General features: G+C 36.9%; 1 long non-coding RNA gene across 1 annotated transcript in view; it reads right to left on the reverse strand.

Moving 5' to 3' along the window:
- The window catches only part of LOC146760760 (uncharacterized), a 119,623-nt gene that overhangs the window by 53,536 nt on the left and 48,623 nt on the right, over window positions 1-17,464 (reverse strand). Inside the window, exon 2 of the long non-coding RNA XR_014946689.1 lies at window positions 3,996-4,058. This is a non-coding gene — a long non-coding RNA (uncharacterized LOC146760760). The remainder of the gene's footprint in view (window positions 1-3,995; window positions 4,059-17,464) is intronic.

A 17,464-nucleotide genomic window follows, 5' to 3' on the forward strand; every position in this document is an offset into this window, starting at 1 on the left:
ATTGTGGTCTTCCAGTACTTTAAGGGAGCTTACAAGCAGGAGGAAAAACAACGTTTTTAACATGGTCTGATAGTGACAGGAGAAGGGATGACAGCTTTTAACTAAAAGGGGGGAAATCTAGTTTAGATGTTAGGAAGAATTTTTTCTATTCAGAGTGTGGTAGAATAAGCTGCCCAGAGAGGTTGTGGATGCCCCACACCTGGAGGTGTTAAAGGCCATGTCAGATGAGTCCCTGGGCAGCCTGTTCTAGTAGCTGGCAACCCTGCCCTTGGCAGTGGAGTTGGAACAAGATGATCTTTAAGGTCCCCTGCAACCTAAGCCATTCTATTATTCAATTCTATAGCTATCCTCTCTGTATAAAAGCTTATTTTTCTGTTGGGACTTTGTCTTAGACCATTACCACCCACTGACAATGAAAGGAGAGCAATAAAGTACGGTCATCCCAAAGTAAAAGCAAAATAAAGTGTTGTGAATGTTATGAGAGAAACTTTACTCCTGGAAAGTGTTATCCTTAAATGTTGACATGGGGAGCTGGCTGGTTGCTGAGACCATTTTTGTTACTGACATGACAACAAAAGACATGAGATATCTGAAAATCAAAACCAGAAGATAGTGCACAGCTTGCAGAAAAGCAGAGGAAATATCAAAAAAGTCTGAAAGGAACACACAGCACGACTGTTCTATGAGTGCAAGTCTGCAAAGTATTTTCCCATAGTATAACAGTTTACTTCAACATACTGCATACAGCCCAACTGGTTTGGGACATTTGCCTATGCCACTAGAATGGGAAAATATATTTATGTAACAATTTTCTGTGGTATGTATAGGAAGCTGTATTGGTCCTTTTAAAGAAAAGCTACCGGATCTGAGCATATACAATAAACCTAATTCCATTCACATGCATTGTTTGCTTGCTTCTTTTTTTTTTTTTTTGCTCAGAAGATTACTTTAGACGAGTAAAAGTTCTAGCACTTCGGACATGAAAGACCACTGCCTGACAAATGTATATTAACGTATATTAACTCTAAGGCTGAATTTCAAAAGTAGAGGCTGGATGCTACTTAGTAAGGTCAGTACAGCTGAATTAATTGTATCTGTAGAACAGTGACTTACAAGAGAAAGACAGAACTATTAACAGAAATCTGGTATTAGTGACATTCTAGTGCTCCCTGATTACAATAATGAGCACTTCACTAAGTGGGTTTGATACATTCTAAAACTACTGAAGTGAGCCATCTAACAGGTGTTTTCCAATCACGAAAAAATAAATGTTCACTGATTTTTTTGAAAGTTCATGGCAGAATTTAACATAAAAATCATTTGGTTCCAGCACAAAAAAAAATACTTATTTTGATCACAGCACCCCTCCATGATTAGTTGTGTCTGAAAATTAGCTTCCATCTTCTCATGCAGCACACAGAACAAAGTATTAACAATTCATGTCACTGTGTTTTGATTTCATTATAAAAGGTCTATAGTTTCAGACGCTACAATTATAAGTCCTACTATAATATCCCAGATTGTTCTTCACTAGATTTCTGAGTTTCAAAGGCTTTCCAAATGGGATTTTTTTCTTGAAGGCACAAAAAGCAGTGTAAGTATTTACAGAAAATAAGAAAATTAGATATTGCTTATTCTTCTTGGTCTTATTTTAACAGTTTTTATTTGAAGAAACTTCCAGCAAACATGTAAAGGGAGATGAACCTTTTCCTCTAATCTGAACTGATGAGATCATACATGGACTTTTGGACTCCCAGTACATGAGAGACGTGGAAAAGCTGAAGTCCAGCAAAGGGATACTAGGATGATGAAGGGACTGGATTATGTGTTGTGTGAGAAAATGCTGACAGAGCTGAAACTGTTCAGACTGAATAACAGAAAGCATAGACAGGATTTTATCAATGTGTATAAATAATTTAAGGAGGGGTAAAGAAGATAGACCCATACTCTTCTCAGTGGCTCTCACTGAACCGGCAAGAGGCAATCGGTATAAACAGAAATACGGGAAATTCCACTGAAACATAAGAAAAAGAGTATTTTACTCTTCAGGATTCCATCTGGAACAGGTTACTCAAAAACATTATGGAGTCTCTTTTCTTGGGAGACACTGAAAGCCTGACTGTGCAATTCCATGAGCCATCTGCTCCAGCTGATACTACTTTGAGCAATGGAGTTGGCCTGAATGAACTCTGGAGGACCCTTCTAATCTCAGCAATTCAGTGATTCTGTGAGTCTGTGATAATGAATATCTGCCTTGCAATTTTATTTCTGAACTACTTCTGAAACACACTTGCTGGCTGCAGTTCTGAAGTAAAGATCTACAGACAGGTTTATTAGCGCTTGCCATTTTCTCATAGCCATGGCTATCCTGACTGCTAGAGCAGCCTGGACTCTCCTGAACAACCTAGCAATTTGCAGCAGTGACAGTGAACAAATCCCAGAAAGTAATTGCTTTGGAAGAAAAATTTGTGTTGCCATTGAGGGAAAGCTAGCAAAGGAATAGCAATGACCTGCAGTAGAAAGGGGTCTGGATCAATGCTTCACATTTGCAGCATAACAAGTTCCTCCTGCGTATGGCAAATGTCACCTTCACTGCACAGTTCCAGTATATGAGGAAATAAGTAGATGGAAAGGGGTGGAGAAGAACACTCCTTCTCCAGGCTTAGGCTTCAGTAAATCAGGAAAATGCAATAAATTTAAGGTGGTTGCAGCTAGAAACAATGGTATAACAATAATATAAAGCTAAAAACACTCTTAAGAGCACAGTAAATTAAACACATAATTTTTATAAGCCTAATTTCCAGAAATGTACTCTGGAAATTACTCATATAGAAAGACAGCCACAGGAGCTGGCAGGGAATTAGGTACAGAAAAGTCTGCCCAGTTGTTTTGCACTCTGTCATGGATCACCATTGTTAATGGTTCTGGATGAGACATCAGGTTTGCTGATGCCAAAGATGGGAGACTTCCGTAGAGTTTCATGAATTTGATTTTCAATCCAATTCAGAAAGAAAACAAGTATAGGTGGTTTTTACCTGTCCAAACAGTATTTTCATGTGTTGTTTTTTTCCTCTGAAATTATGCAAGCTATAAAGCCTTTACATAAAGCAGCAACATTACAGTGTAGATTTTCCTTTTCCTTGTTCCCCAAAAACGTTGACAGAATGGGAAACTTTTGCTCTGAACACTAAACAAAAGTACACTGCTTTTAGACACTGTCCCATTGGTCTCCTGCTTCTCTTATGGACTGAATACCTTGCCAAAAGGAGCCTGGATGACAGCATGTGCTTGCAAATGATATTGCAGTACAGTTAATGGGAACAGTGCAGTATTTATTATAGAATGTATCTTTCTGTCTTTTTCAGTACCATTTCTCTCCTTTCTAAACATAGATAGTGCTTGACATGGAAACATGGCATGTACCTAGAAACACTTGTTACAATAGTATGACACTATAATTAAATGTGCTGTTCAAATTCAAAAAGATTTACAGCCTAAAGTAGCGCACTTGAATGAATCTTCATTCATTTGTATGTAGGTTCAAGAAGAAACATGGAATGAAAAAAGTGGCCTTTGATCCCAAAATCTTGCAGTCTAAAATGGGCGAAAGCAGTTATATATTCAAGTAGACCAAAGGGCAAGAAAAGAATGAAAAAAAAAACCACCCACATTTGATAAAAATGTTCAGCACACTGGCAGCTCATCTGTGTAAACTGTTGTATGAAGACTGTAATAGAAAATTTACAGATAATGCCTGTGCTTTACAAGGACCTCTCACACTCAGGAGAGCAGCCTGGGAAGCTGATGTATGAGAAGTCTGGAAAATACAGTCAGAAGAGGAATGACAATAAAGGCAGACCAAAGTTATTGCACTCATTTGTCTTTCTTGGCTACTCAGCTCTTGGTTTACTAACCTCAGCTTTCTCAGCATACCCAGGTGAGACCCAGTTTGGAACAGAAAAATGGAGTCATCATTTTCCTAATTCATTTCATACCTTGGGACTTGTGAGTTATCTTCACATCTTGTTTTCCTGAGTCCAAATCTTTGAAGCTTGAGGCTGGAGGAAACAGGAGAATAGTCTCTATTGTTATTTCCTGGAGATAAAGCTCATGCCAAAAAACATGAGAGATGTGAAAACAGTGAACTTTAGATGCTGATTAATTATCCCAAGCACAGAGCAGATTAGGTGTTTTGGACTAGACCACTGAATTTCCTATTAAATCATCTTTAAGGCAGATTGCTTGGTATTGTGTCAAAGCACAACGCCCTTCCCTTATCTTGCTAAGTAAGGCATCACTTTTGATATGAGAGACAGCTGAAATGGAAATAGTCCTCTTAAAATGGTACAGTTGGAGCTGGATTCCATTATATATCTCTGAGGAGACCACAACAAGAGGTACACAAAAAGACTTCTCATTCTTGCTGAGCTTGACAGAATTTCTTGAAGCTGCTAGTAGATACAGACACTCACAACCTCTGCAAAAAGCACATTTCCATAAAGGCTTAACTGAACAGATAATACCTCAATTTCTTAAAAAGTCAGTGAAAACTTCACTTGTGGGTTTTTTATAATCAGCACAAGACAACTGAAATACGAACTCTGGAGCAAAACCATTATATGAACTATAACTCCTTTCAGGCAGCAGTGTGATACTCTGTTATAATCTTCAACAGTAAGAAAAATGAAAAGTGATCACCACTGAAAATAGCTGAAAGACTCAAGAAACCCTGCAATGTCTTTTCAAGCTTGAGGAGCCTTCCCTATGTGCTTTCCTTTAACAGTTCTTTTCCTTGAAGAACAAAGTTATAATACAGTGATTTAATACACTCTACATAATTGCATCCGGTATCCCTCTAGAATTACAGGCTATTTTTGTCTTGCTCTGCTTCCTCTACATTTTTACCGAGACACATTATTTAGAGTCCCTATCTACATACTTCTATCAGTCCATTGTTCACTGAGTAAGTCAGGAACATGGAGAGCTTTGACTAGCTCTCAAATAATAACAGGAACATTTCTCACTAATATTTTCCCACAGGAATGCCATAACTGCATAGACAAACCAGCCACCACACAAACAAGTGAGCAATTAATCACTTTTGCTTTAACAGTCCACAAAATTCAACCTTGTTTTAATTTTATTGTTGGTTGACAAAGATGTGGCATTACAGAAGTAAAACAGAGGTGGACAATTTAACTGTGATTCTAAATATGTGGATACTGCAATAGATCCTATTTTGTACATCTTCGAAAATTAGGTTCCTAGCATTTATTTCTTGAGCTCATTCTTAGGAGTTTGAAGACAACACGAACACTGCAGCACAAAGCATATATACAGCAGCCAGTTTAAGGTAGTTTGTTCAGACAATAGCAGTAGCTCAATGGAAGTTTTCTATATGGTTCTATCATGCTAGAATTAAACAGTTCAAGGCTAATGATAGGCATATTTTTAATTATTTGTCATAGGATAAATAGAATTCTTTATTGCCTAACAACATAGTTAAGCTCACTATGCAAGGTGTCCACCAGTGGGATGCCAATTTGACTCTTCTCAGCTACCTGTTTTCCTGAAGCTAGGAGGAATTGCTGAGACCTCTACATCTCTGTTAAGTTTGGAGAAAGTGGCTGACAGATTCAAACATTATTGAAGGAGATAGAGAATGACAAATTGACAGATACTGGGACAGAGATGATACCATCTTCTTTACTTAATTTCCCTTGGAAGTCAAGCTTTTGTGGAAGAAGATTCAGATCCACACACAGAGCAGTATTTAATACCCAACTGTTCTAGCTTTTCTTAATGTGATTTTACTTCTCAGGCCTAGTTATTAGAAGCAAAATCTCAAAGGAGTGTTTAATATTCTCATTGCTAAGAAGCCAACAGTCTTTTATCCAGGAGTGGAAATTTTCACCTGTAATATTTTTCCCCCCCAATGCCTAATTAAAAGCTTATCTTTTAAATAAATTCTTTTAAACTGTCTCTGCACATAATATATTTGTAGTCCAGTTAAGGATCTGAGGACACTGCAAAATGAAAATCACACTTAGCAAGAAAAATACTATAGATCAGTTCAGCAAACAATCATTTTCTTATGAAAAGTTACAGTGAATACTGCATTGTATAGTCAAGCAGGTTGAACATACTTCTAGGGTGTTATCGATTGAATACCACCATGGTATTGAAAATGGTAGAAAAATAATTTGCCTGGGTGTTACTTTAAGAGTTGATAGGGTTTGTGTCCACTAGAACTTCTTGCATAATACTGCTCAAGTCAAGCCTCATAAAAGATTCAGGCCCCTTGCTATTAGGACAGATGTCCACACTTCCACATATGACTCCACCTCTGGGCTCAGGAAGGATGTGTTAGCAAAGGATCACTTCTTACTGACCTTGAATATCTTTAAGCTCTCCTGCCAGACACACAAACCACCCAGGGAATTCCACCAGGGCTGCAGTACTCAGGCTTCCTGTGCCCAGACCCTCAGTGAGAAGCAAAATTGCATAACTCAGTGTTCAAGCAGGTGAACTGGTGCATCATCAAGACAAACTAAAGTCAGAACGCCCTGAGCACTGAGAAAACAAACTGCTAACAAACAGAGGAAGCAAACAGCAAAGGGGAAAATATCAGCAATTCAGCCCTTTCTAGAGATTACACTTCAAAACTGGGGCTGTGAGTAAACACTCCATCTGTTTAGCATCAGTATCCTCCCAGACACCTAAAAATGTATTTGAAGAACTTAGCTGTTGAGTCTCTCTCATGCTTTTCATGTCATATGGTATGGAATATTCCTTTGGCCAGATTAAATCAGCCTATTCCCTCCCAGCTCCTTGGGTCCTTTGTTGTGAATTGCTTTGGCTCTATGCAATACTGCTTAGCAGCAACTGTAAACACTGGTGTATTACCAACAGTGTTTTTCTGCAAGAACCAAAACATAACATCATACTACACATTCTGAAAAAAACAACTGAAACTAAGACAGATATGGAGATAAAAACTGATATTGGAATTTCAGTCAATAAAAGTATATTCCCTTTCTTACAAGTGAGTTCTTTTTTTGTGTGTGTATGTAGATTCTTTCCTGCCCTTCTCTTGCCTGATTGTCAGCTGTTGTTCTGATTATTGCAGTTTAGTTTATACTGAATGTCCTAGAATGTACACATGAGGATCTGTAGATCACTTTTCTCCTTTCTGTTTCATAGGAAAGTCTTTCTGTTTCAATTAATAGCAAGTCATTATTTTCTTTGTTGATGCACACTGATATTGTAATTGAACAAAAAAGAAATAGAATAAAAACCAATAATGTATCAACACTATAAAAGCCAGAATTAAAGTAAAAAAGCATGAAGGTTGATGACTAAGACACAATACATAAAAGCATTTGTGGTTTTGTCCTCTTGGAGTTCTTGTTGCTAAATCCTGCTTGTCAGCAATTCTGTCTCCATGGGCTTTTCTCAGTCTGTTGGCTTTCTCATCTGTGTTACCCTGGATACAACGTATTTGCATCTTTTTTTAGAATGCTTATAAAGTATAGTGAAGAGTATTCCATGTTTTTCTCCATTTGCTTTGCTTTTGCTATGTAAATTTATGTTTTTTTCCTTGCTTCGTTTAGTTCCAGTTGTGGGGCTTCTAATAATGAAGATATTTGCTGCATGGATTTCCATGACAGTGATACAATATGAAAAGCCACTACCTCATTTCTCTTTTCTTTTACTAATCTCCCAGATCCACTCTGATGGTGTCTACAAAATGCCAACATTTTGTAAAATATCTCTAGGTTTCCCTATTACTAAGGTAAACTATCCTGGCATACTTTGCTCTTAACAAATTTTACTGTAGAAAAAGGAGCATCTCTGAAGCACCTTTTAAACTCCAGTTCTGTTCTAGCAAGGAGGCATCACAACCTTGTAAAACCTAAACATATATAACCAACCTTTTGCATGTTTTCAGAAAGTATTTTATATTTAGTGGTGGCAGCTAATGGATCCTCGATTTCTTATACAATTCCCTCTGTACTCGTTTTTCAAAAGGTCAGACATATATATAGACAAATAGGAATAAGTATATAATTACATTTAGCACGTCATATCAAATATGAAAGCCACTCTGCAATGCGTACGAGTGAGGAATAAATTTAATTCCAAAGCAAAAGATTTTACAATGAGTTTACAAGAAAGTTGGATTGCATCTCCTGCTTTTTGAAAAGCTCTTTACTCCTTTGCTCTCCAATTACATGACTAGGATGTGTTGTTCCCACTTTTGCAGAATTATGACGAAAAGTAGGGAAAATTCTTCACAGTTTATCTGCATAGCACTTAGCAGTACAATCACTGACCCAGCACAAAAGGAAACAGGGAGAGAATAGAGAATAGCAACACTTGAGACAATTAGACTAAAGTTAGAAAATCAAGCTGCTCTTGAATAGCTCTTGAATTACAGAAGAAAAAAAAAAAAAAAAGACTGCCCTACTTCTCTGCCAGTCTCAAGCATATGGAAAAATTGTATCCCACTAAAAAAACCGACAACTTTCTGTAAAACTCTTCACCACACCTTGTACTTCAAACCAAATATTCTCATCAGTACTGGGAGTCAATGGATATGATACCACACTCTCTCAAAGTAAGATCTCCAACATATGGACTGCTCTATCTAGTCTATGTCAATTATTTAGATCACAAATTAATTATCTTATAATACATCATTCAAATGCCATCGTTAACTAGAAAGCAGAAATATGAAGTGCTCTTTTGAAGTTAACATGTCGATGGCATTTCCAGTTAAGTAAAACATGTGCACATCAGGTGCGTACACCAAGCTGAACTAAAAAAAAAATAAAAGAACACAGAAACAAGGGCAGTGTAGTGATTTCAGTCTTAGTTCAGAGAAATTTGGGGGGACATTAGAATGTTCTGAATACGACTCCTCTAAGGAGTTAGACCGGTGCTGATTTCTATCTCCTCATTACACCTACCAGTACAGCTAGCAGAAATCTTTCTTCTGAGACGTAGATCCCCAAAACCCTATAGTACTGACTATAGAAATACTTTAAGATGAGAGCTGCTTTATTATGTGAGGTGGTAATTCTGAAGCAGTGGTTAGAACCAAGCACCCTCTTTTCTTGTGAACAAGCTACATCTTGTTACTGGGGACCTTCTGCACAGAGGAAATGAGCACATTATAAAAGGACAATGGGTGGAATGTAAAGCCCAGCAATGCAGGAGACAATTATGACCAGCTTCCCGTGGGAGGGGAAGCCAGAGCAAGTTTTATGCATAATGGCCAGGAGATTGTGGAAGAAATGAGTAATCTTTTTTCTGGTATTTGAGGAAAGGAATTCCACTAGGACACAAATCTGCTGATGCTTGTGCAGATTCTATTAACTAGCATGCAAGTGAATGGTACTGACCATGTTATATAGCTCAGAAGGGGTAATACTTGCTATGTACTTGCTTCTTAGTTTTTGTTTAGGAAGGGTAATTTTAGGTTTTAAAGACAGTGAAGTATCTAAGATTGCTAGTATAGAAAACACTTTAAAACCATGACACTGTGTGTAGACCTACAAAATGAGTGCAAAGTTACTTTACATTCAGTGCTTTTGGGAATCGCTTCTGCTTTCCATGTAGTTTTTTTAAAGTGGTTACTCCTTTGAAATGAAAGATTCCATATCCCCCATAAGACCCCTAAGTCTTTGCTGTCTTTTATGCATGCCTCTGAGATACAGTGCAATCCAACCAACATAATAAAGTCAGTCAAAAGGCTTGTTGTACACAGATATGACATGAGTTAAGCACAACACACATCTCTGTCAATCAAAATTCCTGTTAAAATGAGATCTCATGACAGTGTTGTTACTTCTTCCTGACAGCTGAATGCAGCTTGAAAATTTTACAAGCCTTAGCACATCTACAAAATGGACAGCTCTGCTATTGCTTTCAGTCATCCATACAAGCTAAGGCATCATGTTCAAGACAGAATAAATTCAAAGTTCAAATATTTGGAACAAAAAATGGAAAATGTGAAACCACTTTAACTTCAGAACGTTTCCTCTTAATCACCTTTGGAAGTTACATGTAAGAGTCATCAGGAAAAAGGAAAAGGTTACATTTTCCTGTATGTGTATATCTCCCTCCCAGTTATAAAAGGATAAAGTGAAAAAAATCTTATTTTTGCTTCAATATGAAAAATCTTAAAACGTTTTCAATTATTTTGAGAAATTACTTTGCTCTGATATCTTCTTGAAGTGTTAAAGTCGTTCTTAATTAAGAACAATAACTGGAAAGCATAACAAGGAATAAAAGTTACTATTCCACTTAGAAGCTTACTGAAATATATGTGTGTCCTTCTTCTCTCAAAGGGTGCGGAGTTTGATCTAAGAATTAGTTCATGGGACTCAAAAAAAAAATTACGATAATTTTTCTTTTGCCCTTAAACAAAGCAAGACTTCGCCTTCTTCATATAAAGAGATTTTACATTATATGGGACCTTTTCTACCACTATCTTGTAATAAATTGTCACTACTGAATTGGTCTGAATTATGTATGTTCACATCCACTCCACACAAGTTAGTCTAAATTGAGTTAGAAGAGAAAATGGTATTAAGATACAAGTGCTAGTAATGGTAGCTGGGGAATTATCTATACACCATCTCCCACAGCATAGGATTGCTTTGCTCCAATTAGGCATTTTGGCTTTGGGGAAAGATGAGTTAAGTGCAACATGAACAGACCTGCTAAAGAGTAAAGATTTTATTCACTTTAGCTCTACAGTGCCGACAGATCCTAAGGGTATCATAGTGCCCCAGAAATGCACCGTGAAGGAATCTGGAGAGATGCCCTTGCAGGTAGTAGGAACTGCCAGGTTTTTCCTTTCTCCCACTAAAAAATACGCAGACAGGAGAAATTAGCAGTCAGTTCTCTTCTCCCCACTAGCAGTGATGCTCTATTTATGCTGCTTTCTTTGTCCCCACCCAGACTTCCTGACATAAAGCTGGCCCTGGGGAAAGGTTTATTGAATGCAAAACTCATGTCAAAGCAAGTGCAATCTTTTTACCAAAAGACAAAAGTAAATTTCATACACATACTGGAGAAAATTTGAGGAATGGTTTTGGTAATTTAATGATTTTTCTTGATCTGCTAAGTCTGCAGACCTTAACCACGTGTAATCTGGTCTGGACACTAAGCTGGTTTGCCCCTGAACTTCTTCCTCATTTCTGACCTCATTTCAGAAAGGACTGTTTCTAAATTCAGAATTTATGTCCTATAGCTCAGCACATCACATACATAATTGCAAGCAAAAGAACTGAAAATTCCGCTAACTCTGCATTTATATACAAAACATGTCTAGATCATTTTCTATGCAAGAAATAATTAATCTTCCAGGGAGCTTTTTCATCAACCTAATAGTTGCTTTGAGAATTTAATTCCCCTTACCTCCTTCTAGCAAGTCATTAGAGATTAGAGAGATGAGAGAATAACATTGACAAGAATCTTGCCTTCCACTTCAGCTGCAGTAGGTTAGGGCTTTTTTACTTTCGTATCAGCAAAAGTACCCTGAAATAAGTTAGGCATAAAGAGCTGAGTTTCACAGGAAATCTGAGGCCTTTTTTGTATTAGAAAAAGACATGAATGATTTTGCCTGTGTTTTGAATAAACTTTTTCTCATAATGAATACAAAATGTTGTTGTTATGATCATCTGCAGAAAATAGTGCTAAATTAATTCCATAAAATTTTATGAGTTAAATTACACAACATAATAATGAAATGCAAATATCCTTGTTCATTAGGCTCATCCATTTCAATTGTACCTATGCTACACGTCTCAGCAGGGACAGTTAATCGTACAGCAGAATGCAGAAAATAATATATTATATTAATTAAATAGCCACATTATGCAGCTGAGTGCTTGAATTATGCCAATGAAATTCAATATAGCATATATCATTATTTTTATTAGAGCAACAGAATGTTATGTTTTCTGAATTTGGAAAAGACAGTATCATTTTGGTGGATATCAGGAGTAACAACTGTAGAACGGTCCAGTGATCCAAATGATACACTATTCTCCTAAAGAAACATCTGCATGAAATCCACAACAATCAAAACTCATCCTTTTAAGAGTTATTCACAAGCACATGGCTCAGTCCATGCATATCTCATTGAAAAACTGAAGCACAAAGGAAGATCTGAGACCTGGACAGAATAGGGAGGACGGGCAAAACTGAGCCTTCAAAGGCAAGCATTCTGCAAAATTATTCAAATTTATCCTAGGCTGAATGCAGCTTATTTATGAGAGTTACTCAGATAATTTATCCACTACACAGTATTTTCAAGGACCCTAAGTACTAAGCTACTAATATGCATAGAAAAAATCTCACAGTAACTGCAGTGGGCAATGTGTACACAATGACAGACACTGCTTGCTGTTATCTAAGGAAACCCAAAAGGAGTGCGTACAAATTTCTGCTTCCATCATAACACTACACAAATTCTTAAAGACACTGCAAGGTCAGTTTCCCATTAGAATTTTGAACAGTTAACATTAACAGATGCTTAGTTCTACAATGAGAGGTTAACATCCTTGAGTCCCTCCTAAAAATACTTGAACAAATGGCATAGCTGAATCACAGAAAAAAAAAATCCACTTTAACAAACCTACTCAAGGTAAAATCTAATTTATCCTTTGCATATAAAGTGTAGAATTTCATGCTGTAAATTACGCTACAGAGGGAGGATGAAACATGCAAGACAGGCAAGCTGTGTCTTACAGCACACTGTCAGATGACTGAAATGTTAGGTTTCCCTCTGAAGCACCGAGATATGAGAAATAGAGGCCATTAACATAAGAAGAAAAAGCAGCGATTATATTTATAATACTACCAATGAATTCAGGTTTCTTATAGGTTGGTGGTGGTGTCTGAGATTTAAAATGCAAATGAGTACCGTTAAACCTGTCAAAAGCACTTGTTTGCTTCAAGCCTATGTCTGATAGCTTCTTAAAGCCATCATTTGCTAAACACTTAAGAGGGTGAAGCTGGCAACATTTCACTTCTCAGAAGGAAACCATCCACTGCTCAAAAAGCCATCACAAACAAGAGTCAGCCTGCAGGCTGAGAGTAAAGATCTCAAGTTAGAAAACGTGATTTTTAACTGCGTTCTTCACAGTTCCTTATGATAATTGGCCTAGGCATGAAATCACCTGTATTGTTTCCACTTAATGCCCATCCATTGTGCCTTGTTCTCTATCTTTGAGAACTGTGTGACAAACTTTTGATGGGGTCTGAAATTTCAGTCACAGTGTTTAAGATTTTGCCTCGTCGTTACATGTTTAAACATCTAATTATGGATAATTATGGATAAACAAAATCAAACTCATTCCTCCAATGAAAAGGTAAAGTTTTGTCCCCATAGCATAAGGGACTCAGGAGTGAAACAAGTGCCTGTCCCTAACAGGATGGTAGATTTTACATTCTTTATCTAGCCAACACCTAGAAATATACATCATCAAAATGTGTTGTTTATAAGTGCCTGACATAAAGAGAGGAAGAAAGAGTAGTAATCTCTTCTACCCAGCCTATGCTAGGGCAAGGTGGTTCTCAAGCAGATGTGTTCCAGTTCACTTACTTGTAGGAGAGATTAGGATCTGTGCCTGCCACTTCCCAGAGAATGCTGATAGCCACCTATTGCTATTCTCCACTCATGCTTCTGGATAAAACGATAGTGCCTGCTCTGCCTCCTGCTGAGATGAAGACTGGCTGTGTGATTCTAGCATCTTCTCTTTATGCCTGAGGGATCAGGCCCTCTGGCCTGCAGATTAGGGTTTCTATTAATAAACTATGAAATGTTACTGAATTCTGTCTATCATTCTGGCGCATGAGGAGTCTACTTTGCATCTAGACGGCATTCGTGTTTCCTCACTAGATACATAATAAATACAACCCCTGTACAGGAAGACATGGGTGTATGCAATAATTAGTGCACATATAGTGCTACTGAGTCCAAGGAGCTGCCTATCTTCCTCTGGCTTTCAGAGACTTCCTGAACAAGAATCAGTATCAGATTGGACATATTTTGTTCCATTTTTAATTAAATAACAGGACTAATCTAGTGTATATGTATAATGCAAGGGGAAATATTCAAAATTGCTTTGAAAATGTTTTTTGTTTTTTTGTTTGTTTTTTTTTCCCGCTTTCTTGCTAACAAAACTGAAAATCACACATAAAATGGACCTTGCTTTTCACTCTTAAAAAAGCACTGAGATGTGCAATGGTTGCAATGCCATTCACATTGCTGTAAATACTGCAGCCATGGTAATACTGCCTTGTTTCTTCACTGATTTATAACTTGGTTATAAAACTTCACTCTACTTTTAAAATTTATGGGAGAGTTCTAGTGGGTACCAACTGTTTAAACATAAATGTATACATATAAATAACGAAACTACACTGTGATAATTTCCTCAATTCCATTTACAGATTATGTTATTAAAAGTCTTTAATTTCTTGAACATTATGTCTTGCTTGATAGTAATTCAAACAAATTAAGAGCCATTAAGTTAAAACTTGAGGTCTAGATTCACTTGAACAGGTTTACTGCGCTCAGTATTTCCATAACAGAAGAAGATCATTTCATAACTGTTTGTGCTCAACGTATCCCTGACAAGATACTTAGAACTTTCATGATGGGCAAGAAATAACTTAGGTCACCACTGTCTAGCTAATCTTACTATTGAAATCAATTCTGAATTTAACAACAGATCCACAGATTGAAAAGGGTCAGCTTTTTGCACAGTATTATGTCAGAACAATATTATTCTGTGTTCCCAAGGTTTGTTTTGACATTTCTCTATGAAAAGAACAAGTCACAGCTAGGACCACTGCAGTCTCCCTCTGTGACTTCCTACACAAAACAACTCATAGCTCCTAGGGTTGTTTTCATATTTGTACTTTCTAGGACCTGTCACATGTTTTTCTTATCTGATGTATCAGTCAATCAATTATGATCTTCTTTATCATTTGACTACAGCATCATGATAAAATAAAGCCATCACAATAGTAATAGAGATTACAAAAATAGGATGAAATTCCACCGCAGTATTCAGAAAAGACCAAACTACAAGGAGGTAGTGAAAATTCTTTAGAAAGACAAAATAAGTTTTCAATTTAATTATACTAAAATTCTAATATTTCAGTCTCTGTGCCTATTTTCCCATAAACCCACATTGTCTGGTAATGGACAATGAAGCTGTACCTTTTAGTGGAAACAGTCCCAGGTAAGTTGTGGTTTCACAGGTAAAAATGGGGAAAAAATGAAATGCGTAGCAGAAATCAGTTAATGTTCTAATTGTATTTCAAGATATTTTAAAAGTTCCACATTTCAAATAAACTTTAACATACTTTTCTGACTTCCCAGCTTTAGAGAGCTTCATATAAGCCCAGTGGTCTTTAGGCTATAGAGAGAAGACGTACAGCTCTCACCTTATGTAGCAGTTCAGGTTTCTTCTACCAGCTAAAATGCTTGCCTACTTGGCAAATGTCCTAGATTTTAGACATCTAGGTTTAATGAGATGGATATCCCAACTTCATTTAAAGAGAAGATAGATGTTCAGGTAATGTTTTATGAGGAATAAGCATAACTAAAAAACAGAAGGTAAAAGTACTGATAAAGATACTGAGGTATATGGAAATTTTCATATGAGCTCCAGTTTCAACTGGATACAGATAAACACATAGCATTATTCCAAGGAGCAGCAACAATTTTCAGTGGCATATAGGAAACATAGAAGCAGCTCAAGCTGCATTTAGGGTCAGTGTCTTCAAGACATATAAATCTGGGAGAACAGAAAATAACTGCTTCTGAAAAAGGTGCATTTGTTAAAGTTATTCACTGTCCACATGAAAACAAAGCTGAATGTTTCCTTCCTACCTCCATAGTTCATAGATCAAATGTGGACAACAAATTTGTTGTCAGCAATTGAAGCCTGCAGTTACAATATATAAATAGATAGATAGATAGATAGATAGATAGATAGATAGATAGATAGATAGATAGATAGATAGATAGATGATAGATAGGTATGCAACAGATTGTTATTCTTGTTACTGCAATTCTGTTAAAGCTGTAAACTAAAACAACTGCCTATAATGTCGACCAGATTTATTATTCACACAGTCACCTAACATTGTCAGAGGCTGCTGCAGGGAGGTGTTCTCATAATGAGAGAGTTGAATGCAGGGACATCAATCATGGTTCTCTTACCCAAGCTCAACTGAGGAATGTTCTTTTTTCTGCTCCCATTTTGTCAGGTTTTGATGTTTTTGGTGTCAACTCTTCTATAAGCTTCTTTTCTTTGTTCTCCTGTGGCGGTGGACATGGTGCTAATAAGTCAAAAACTAGTCATTTAATTCCAGTACAAATGTTGTTCACTGAATATGGTTGCATTTTGCATTGTTTTTTTTTTTTATCTTGTGACTACGAGTCTTTGTAACAGTGTGTGCATCACATACCATATTATGATAGATTTGAATTTATATATGCATGACCTCTTATCAGAAATGTAACTTGAAATATGTTACTCAAATTAAACTTCCTCTAGGAGATGACCTGATTACTTTCTCCAAGATTATGGGGGAAGCAGTCAGTTAGAACAGAGCAAATAGCATTTGCTTTCTTAATAGACTATTCTACTTTTTTGTTTTTAATGTATTTGTATTTCTCCAGAGAGAGTGAAGTTCTAAATATTATTCATGGCCCTACATTTAACTTGTTGTTTTCACCATGAATGAGCCAGTGATCCTTTTGAAAAGTATTTAATAAAATCATAGAATCATTTGAGCTGAGGGGAACCCTTAGACCTCATCTCGTCCAACCCTCTGCAGTGAACATGGACACCTACAGCTAGATCAGGTTGCTCAGAGCCCCATCCACCTTTGCGCTGACTGTGTCCAGAGACAGAGCATCCATCATATCTCTGGGCAATCTATTCCATACCCTTCACTACCCTTGTAAAATACTCCTTCCTTCTATCCAATCCAAATTTACCATTACTGTATGTGTTTGGGTGACTAATAATAATAATAATAATAATGCTATTGCTGCACTAATGTTTTGAAGCTAATAGAATAAGACTAGCTAGCAAGAGGATCTAAAATGTATAGAGGAGTCACAAGACTAACTTTTAGGTACCTCGAGCTCCAAGTACATGGAGAGTCCAAAATATATCCCTTATGTTCCCAATACAACATATAAAAGGGAGACTCCAGCCTGAAAGACTGGACTTAGAGAAGAGTTTTCAGAATAAATCCTTCTTTGTTAATTGATACATTTTGAGATAGTTGCATGTCCAAAATCTTCTCCCTTTCTGTAATCAAATGGAGAAAACTAAGATTCCATTGATTTTATGCTGGCTGCAAGAGAATGGACTATGCATGATCCAGCATAAAACTTGCCAATATCAACTTAACAGAA

Source organism: Coturnix japonica, chromosome 5, assembly GCF_054131305.1.
Source record: "Coturnix japonica strain WE chromosome 5, WE-NBRP24, whole genome shotgun sequence".
NCBI classification, from domain to species: Eukaryota; Metazoa; Chordata; class Aves; order Galliformes; family Phasianidae; genus Coturnix; species Coturnix japonica.